The sequence below is a fragment of the Cricetulus griseus genome, chromosome 5 (genome assembly GCF_003668045.3).
Source record: "Cricetulus griseus strain 17A/GY chromosome 5, alternate assembly CriGri-PICRH-1.0, whole genome shotgun sequence".
Classification (NCBI taxonomy): Eukaryota; Metazoa; Chordata; class Mammalia; order Rodentia; family Cricetidae; genus Cricetulus; species Cricetulus griseus.
Window position 1 is genome coordinate 3397071 of NC_048598.1, and position 6000 is coordinate 3403070.

General features: G+C 47.0%; 1 long non-coding RNA gene across 1 annotated transcript in view; it reads left to right on the forward strand.

Annotated features, from left to right (window-relative positions):
* LOC118238813 overlaps positions 1–2281 on the forward strand; it is a 49965-nt gene extending 47684 nt beyond the window's left edge. The window contains exon 3 of the long non-coding RNA XR_004770008.1: positions 1211–2281. This is a non-coding gene — a long non-coding RNA (uncharacterized LOC118238813). The remainder of the gene's footprint in view (positions 1–1210) is intronic.
* Positions 2282–6000: the final 3719 nt, after the last annotated feature.

Sequence of the window (6000 nt, forward strand, 5' to 3'; positions counted from 1 at the left end):
GCCTCCACCACAGTCAAGAAATGCCTGCTGGGTTGATTAGGCCATGGGTCTGGTACAGTTCTTTCCTGATTCTCTGGCTTTCCCTTGCAGAGTTTCTCTGCTTGCAAGTCAACACAGGTCCCCATCTTCTCCCTGTTTACCCACTCCAGTTCCGAGTCTCTAGTCAGGGTGGAAACAGCTCCCTGAGTGACAGGAATGCTCTCATCTGCCAATTAGATTGGTGAACCTTGGTACATCTTAACATTCCTTTCCCCAGACTTTGGACTGCCAATTAGAATGATCCCATGGAGTTTGAAGTTTATTACTTCCTGGTGATAAGTTTGTAATCACCTTAATCAATAAACTGTGATTTACACATAGTGTGGGTCATTGCTGTTAAGTATTTTCATGCAAATACTTGAGATGAAAAGTGTCAACCTGGAATGGAATGATGAAGGGATGATGCCACTGCCCACAAGTTTCCACTGATTGTATTCTTTTCTGAATGGGGATTAAGAGCTTTGTTCATCCCTTCTTCCCTCCCCTCCTGTCTCTCTCCCATCCTGGCTCCGCCTCCTGACTTTTTATGCAATGTAGTTTCACTAATCATAGTATCACCAAGTACAATAGGCTCCTTGAATGTATTCCTCCTGTCTGAAATGTGTTTGACCAGCATTACCCCAGTCCTATCCCAGCAATGACACCATTTTCCTCCATTTCTATGGGTTTAGCTTGCTTAAATTCCACGTCTAAATGAGGTCATGTGCCAGCTTTGTTTCCATACCTTCTAATGTCTCTGACTTGTCTTCCAGACTTATTTGTCTTGTCACAAGTGGCAGGTTTTCCTTCTGTGTAAAGGCTTAATAGCATCCATTTTTCTGTACATACCATACTCTTTATCTAATAGTACTGTCTCTTGGCTTGGGTATCATCTGCTTTGTCTGATTTCTCTTGCCACTGTTTGATCTTTTATGACTTTCTTAGTCATAGTCAATAGGGCCAGTCTGGCATTTACCCTATTGCAGACATCTGTAGGTAACCTTGATCTTGGAAACTCTTTGATATGAAAGTATTACCCAACTACATTGTCCCTATCCTGTGTCTGGAACCAAGCAGATGCACTTTCATAGGCCACGTGTGAACTGCTGACAGGGTTTAAGGGTTTAAGACTGGTGGTTTTGATGAAACTATTTATAGGGCTAATCAGATTGTGTGGCGGCACTCTTCCCAGGGACCAGACCGTGAGAAGACAAGCCACAGAGAAGAAAGTGATAGGAAGTGATGCAACAGCTGCTCTCTACAAAAGCTTCGAATGACACAAAAGAGAAAATTTAAGTGGCCAATAAACAGCATGAAAAGATATTGGGCTCAAATTGATAATATGATGTAAATTTAGTCCCAGCTGTGTACCAGTGGACAGCCACAGACTGGAAAAATCAAAACATCTGGAGATAAGGCTGAAACCAAGGCAGACAGATGCACCATGAGAAGAGGAGGAGCTGGTGAGGCTGGCATTCTGAAGGAAGTAGCTCATGATTCGTCTTTGCAACAGCATTTCTGAGTCATCTTCCATATTGTAAGAGTAAGTCTGATTGCTCTGACAGAGTCTCATCAACAGTCCCACACCTTAAGAAGTCCACTTCTTTCTCATGGGATCATCCAAGATAAGCCTTCCAGGCCTTGAGGTGCTCAGTCATACCTAATTACAGAGGGAACCACAGTTCTTCCATCTTGTGGTTCCTCCACGTAGTCAAGGCTGAGTCACCTCCACAGCTGAGTCCCAGTGTGTGGGGAGGGGAAGAAGACTGGGGAGGAGGCACAGGCAGGAGGATGTAGCCAAGAGGTAACACTCATATCCTTGCACATTCCATGAGTGGAAGTTCACTGGTCCAGCCATATCTAACTGCAGGGAAGGGGGTGATGGATCAGTCAGAGCCAGATTGTTCCCCAGTGTCTTTCTAATTGGTTAATCTGCAGGCTGGGGGTTGGGCACAGCTTTGTGCCTGCTGGGCAAGTACTCTGCCAATGAACTACACCCCCAGCTGTTTCTCCTTATTTTGAGACAGGGTCCCACTAGGTTGGCCAGGTTGGCCTTATGCTATGATCTTCCTTCCCCAAATCCCTGGTATCCAGGATCACAGGCCTGGGCCACTAGGTCCTATTCACCCCCAACTTTTCTGTCTCATGTTTCAAGTTCTTTTGCAGCTCTGCAAATAGGTGAGACTTTGTCACCAGAAGCTCAGAGCTAGACAGACAACCAGAAATATAACAGAAGAAATTCTGTCATGTGCTTTATCTATAAAAATGCAAGCAACTTCATATATTTTAAATGATTAAACCAATGTATTTATTTTCATTTTAAATTTTGGATGTATTGTCTATGTGTTTATTATCCACTGAGTCAAGGTGAAGGGGTCATTTTATTTCTCTTTTGTTTTATTTTATGTTTTTTGGCGGGGTGCCATGCAGCTCAGGTTAGCCTCAAACTCAATGTGTAGATGAGTCTGTCTCAAATCCCTGACACTCCTGCCTCAGCCTCTCAAGAGTTGAGACTATTGTTATGTACCATCACAGTCGGCATTCACAAGGCTTTATAGAGGTGTAACTGACCAATAAGAATTAGATATATTTTAGACGTCTATTTTAAATGAGGGGAGTTTCATTTGGGATTATGGTCTAGAAGGTGTGGTCTGTGTGGCAAGGAAAGCAGGGAGCAGGGTGATCTGGCGACCGGAGCCCGAGGAGGCAGGTTACGGTGCGGGACGGTGGATAGACACAGAGGGCTCCCCATTTGTGTCTACATCAGACATGCTCATCATGTCAGCCAGACACTAAACACAGCTGCCTTCTCACCAGAGCTCGCTAGCTCACTTCCCCTGCCTCCTCTCTCTTACTCCCTCTCCCTCTCTCTTCTTCTCCCTCCCTCCTCCCCTCCAATACTGAACTACTGCCCAGGCGGTAGTGGCGCTCGCCTTTAATCCCAGCACTTGGGAGGCAGAGGCAGGTGGATCTCTGAGTTTGAAGCCAGCCTGGTCTACAGAGCGACTTCCAGGACAGCCAGGGGTACACAGAGAAACCCTGTCTCGAAAAACCAAAACCAAACAAACAAAAAAACCCGAACTACTTTCTTTGAGAATCTCAAGTGTGACAGACGTCTCCTGTAAACACTCATCATGTAGTCAGTCAGTATCATTTTGGCATCACCTGCCCTTCCTGACTCTAGCCCCTGGTATTCATCCTTCTACTTCTAAGTCCGAGTATTGGGCGAAAGCCTGGAGATTTAACTAAAAGACAAGACGTCCAGCCCCTTGTGATATGTGCGTCTGTCTTGTTTGCCGGGAGGGAGCAGCCTTATATGCAGACTTACAGCACATTGGAAGAGCCCCAGGTGTATAAGAGCTCATGTTTTTTATGCCGGGGGCAAGGCTGGGACTGTAATGCAGGACTAGAGAACAGGATGCACCCGTGGTTATTGGCTGACAAGCAACTCACAGAGACCCCGTGGGGGCTGGGGGCCCACATCTCCCAACACCACCACACCTGCCAATTTCCTCCTTTGTAAGTCTGAATAATATTCCATCAATTTCACATCTTGGTGAATGGATGGGAGATCTCCATTGTTTAATTGAGAAATTAAACAATCCACAGCAAATCAGACATGAGCGAGGGAGTTGTTTAGGGAGGGTTATTACTAGTTTAGAATATATAAAGTTTCTTAGTTATGCTTGTTAGTGGACAGGAAGAAGAGAACAGAGGGGACGGGGAAAGAAAGACGAGCTATTGACTTAGCATGGGCACTTACATGTAACTCCGCTCCCTGCGAATTCTTTTCCTACACATTTGTTCCCCTCCAGGAACCATCCTGACTCACCTGAAGAAGGTGATGTGGCCCAGGATGGTGGCAGGGCTGTTGCTGCCCAGACAGCCCAGCAGCCTGAAAGCACCGCAGTGTGGGTTTGCCTGGGAACGTGGTGGGTGGTGTTTCTGGAAGGATCCTGAGTGCTGTGGGACTAAACAGACCTGCAGGGCTCCTCTCTATGGCCTTTCCTCTCAGAATTTCCTTCTCCCTCAATCCTCCATAGCCTTGTGTTGGTGCCAGAGCCCAGCAGCAATGCCTTGTGGAAAGGAAAAGCAGCCTGTAGCCTCAGAGACAGCAAGTGGGGGTGTATGTCCCCTAGGGAGGTCACCACAACACCAAGTGCACCTGTTGCCTCACTGGCCAGGACACTGGTGAGATCCCAGAAGCCACTTCAGGCCTTGTTTGCTCTTCTCAGCAAGTAAAAAAGTCCAGGAATGTGTCTTAGAGGACTTCCTATGTGCAGCTGCCTCTCTCTGATGTTTGAGCAAATTCCTTTCTGGATTGTCCAAGCCAAAGGTCATTTGAGTCAAATCTGAAGCCCAGTGTTGAACTATGTCCACTGATAGGAGGTGGTGACCACAGGCCACAGGAGAGAAGGGACAAGGGCAGGGCAGAAAAGTAATTCCCATTTGAGAAATTCCCTGCTGGAGAAAGAGTACAAGGAGGTGTGCTATTTAAAGCTTTGTAAGACCAAAACAACACACTCTCTCTCTGTCTCTGTCTCTGTCTCTGTCTCTCTCTCTCTCTCTCTCTCTCTCATACACAGTGTCACACATGAATACATACTTACACACATATGCGTACATGCACACTTAGACACTGTCACACATACCTAAGAATGGCTGCCCAGTGTTGTCAGCCTGGTGCTAGTTGGTTTCAAAAGAAAGGCCTTTGTTTCATAGTCTTTCACATAAGGAAAGCAAAAGATACAACTACTGTAAAAGAAATGTTAGGGGCTGGGGAGATGGCTAAATGGACAAAGGCACTTGCCATGAAGCCTGAGGAGTCTGATCTCTGAGCCACACATAAGATAGAGCGAGAGAAACAGGAAAGCTATCCTCTGGTCTCCACAAGCATGCCATGTACTGTGCGCCTTACCGCCACATTGCTCAAACACATAATAAATAAAAATTTAAAATGTAATGAGGGAAAAGGGGCTGGAGACATGACCCAGTGGGCAAAGTACTTGCAGCAAAAATCAGAGCTCCTGAATTCAGATCTCCAGCACCAATGTAAAAGCTGAGCTTGGCAACAGGTGTCTAAAGGTGGGTCCTGCAGGTTCACTGACCCGACAATCTGACCCAAAGTGTGAGCTTTGGGCTCAGTGAGAGACTCTTTCAAAAACTAAGAAGCAACAGGATAAGATCAATCTTTGGTTTCCACATGCATGTCCACAGTGTGTGCATCTGTGCCCACACCTGTGCCCACACCTGTGTCCACACATACACCCACACCTGTGTCCACACATACACCCACACCTGTGCCCACACCTGTGTCTACACATACACCCACACCTGTGCCCACACCTGCATCCCCACCTGTGCCCACAACATACACCCACAACCATGCATACACTCACTCCCCACAAATATTACTAAAGAAAACCAGCATAGTCAAAACTGTGTCAGACTGGAGAAACTGTAAAGAAAATCGAGTTGAGAAGGAAAGGAGTTGGTTTAACCATTCGTTTGTTTGCTCAGTCATTCATTCCACAGAAGTCTATTAGGAACAACCATGCTATCTATGATAGTAGGGACCACAGACATAGGACACAGGTGTCCAGGCTCTCTGATAGACATGGGAACAGACTCCTGAGCAAACGAAAAGTAGGACTACAACATGAGGGCTCTCCCAGACATTGGTACATGGTTCTTGGTGATACTGGCCAGCTGGAGAGCCCATGGACAGAGGTCAGGAGGAGGCGTAGAAGAGGATGGTGAGGCGACTCTGACTGCAGGGCAGTAAAGGGGACTGCGGTGTGGAAGGCAGGCCTGGGGTCACTGCCAGAGTCTGAGCCCCAGCTATGCAAGGAACTGCATCTGTGGCCATGTGGAGGAGAGATAATGGGGGACATCACAAGCAAATCCCAGCACCCCTCAGCACAGCTCTGGGTCCGAAGCTGCACTGGAGAGGCAAGGAGAGCAGCTTCCCTCACTCCCCAA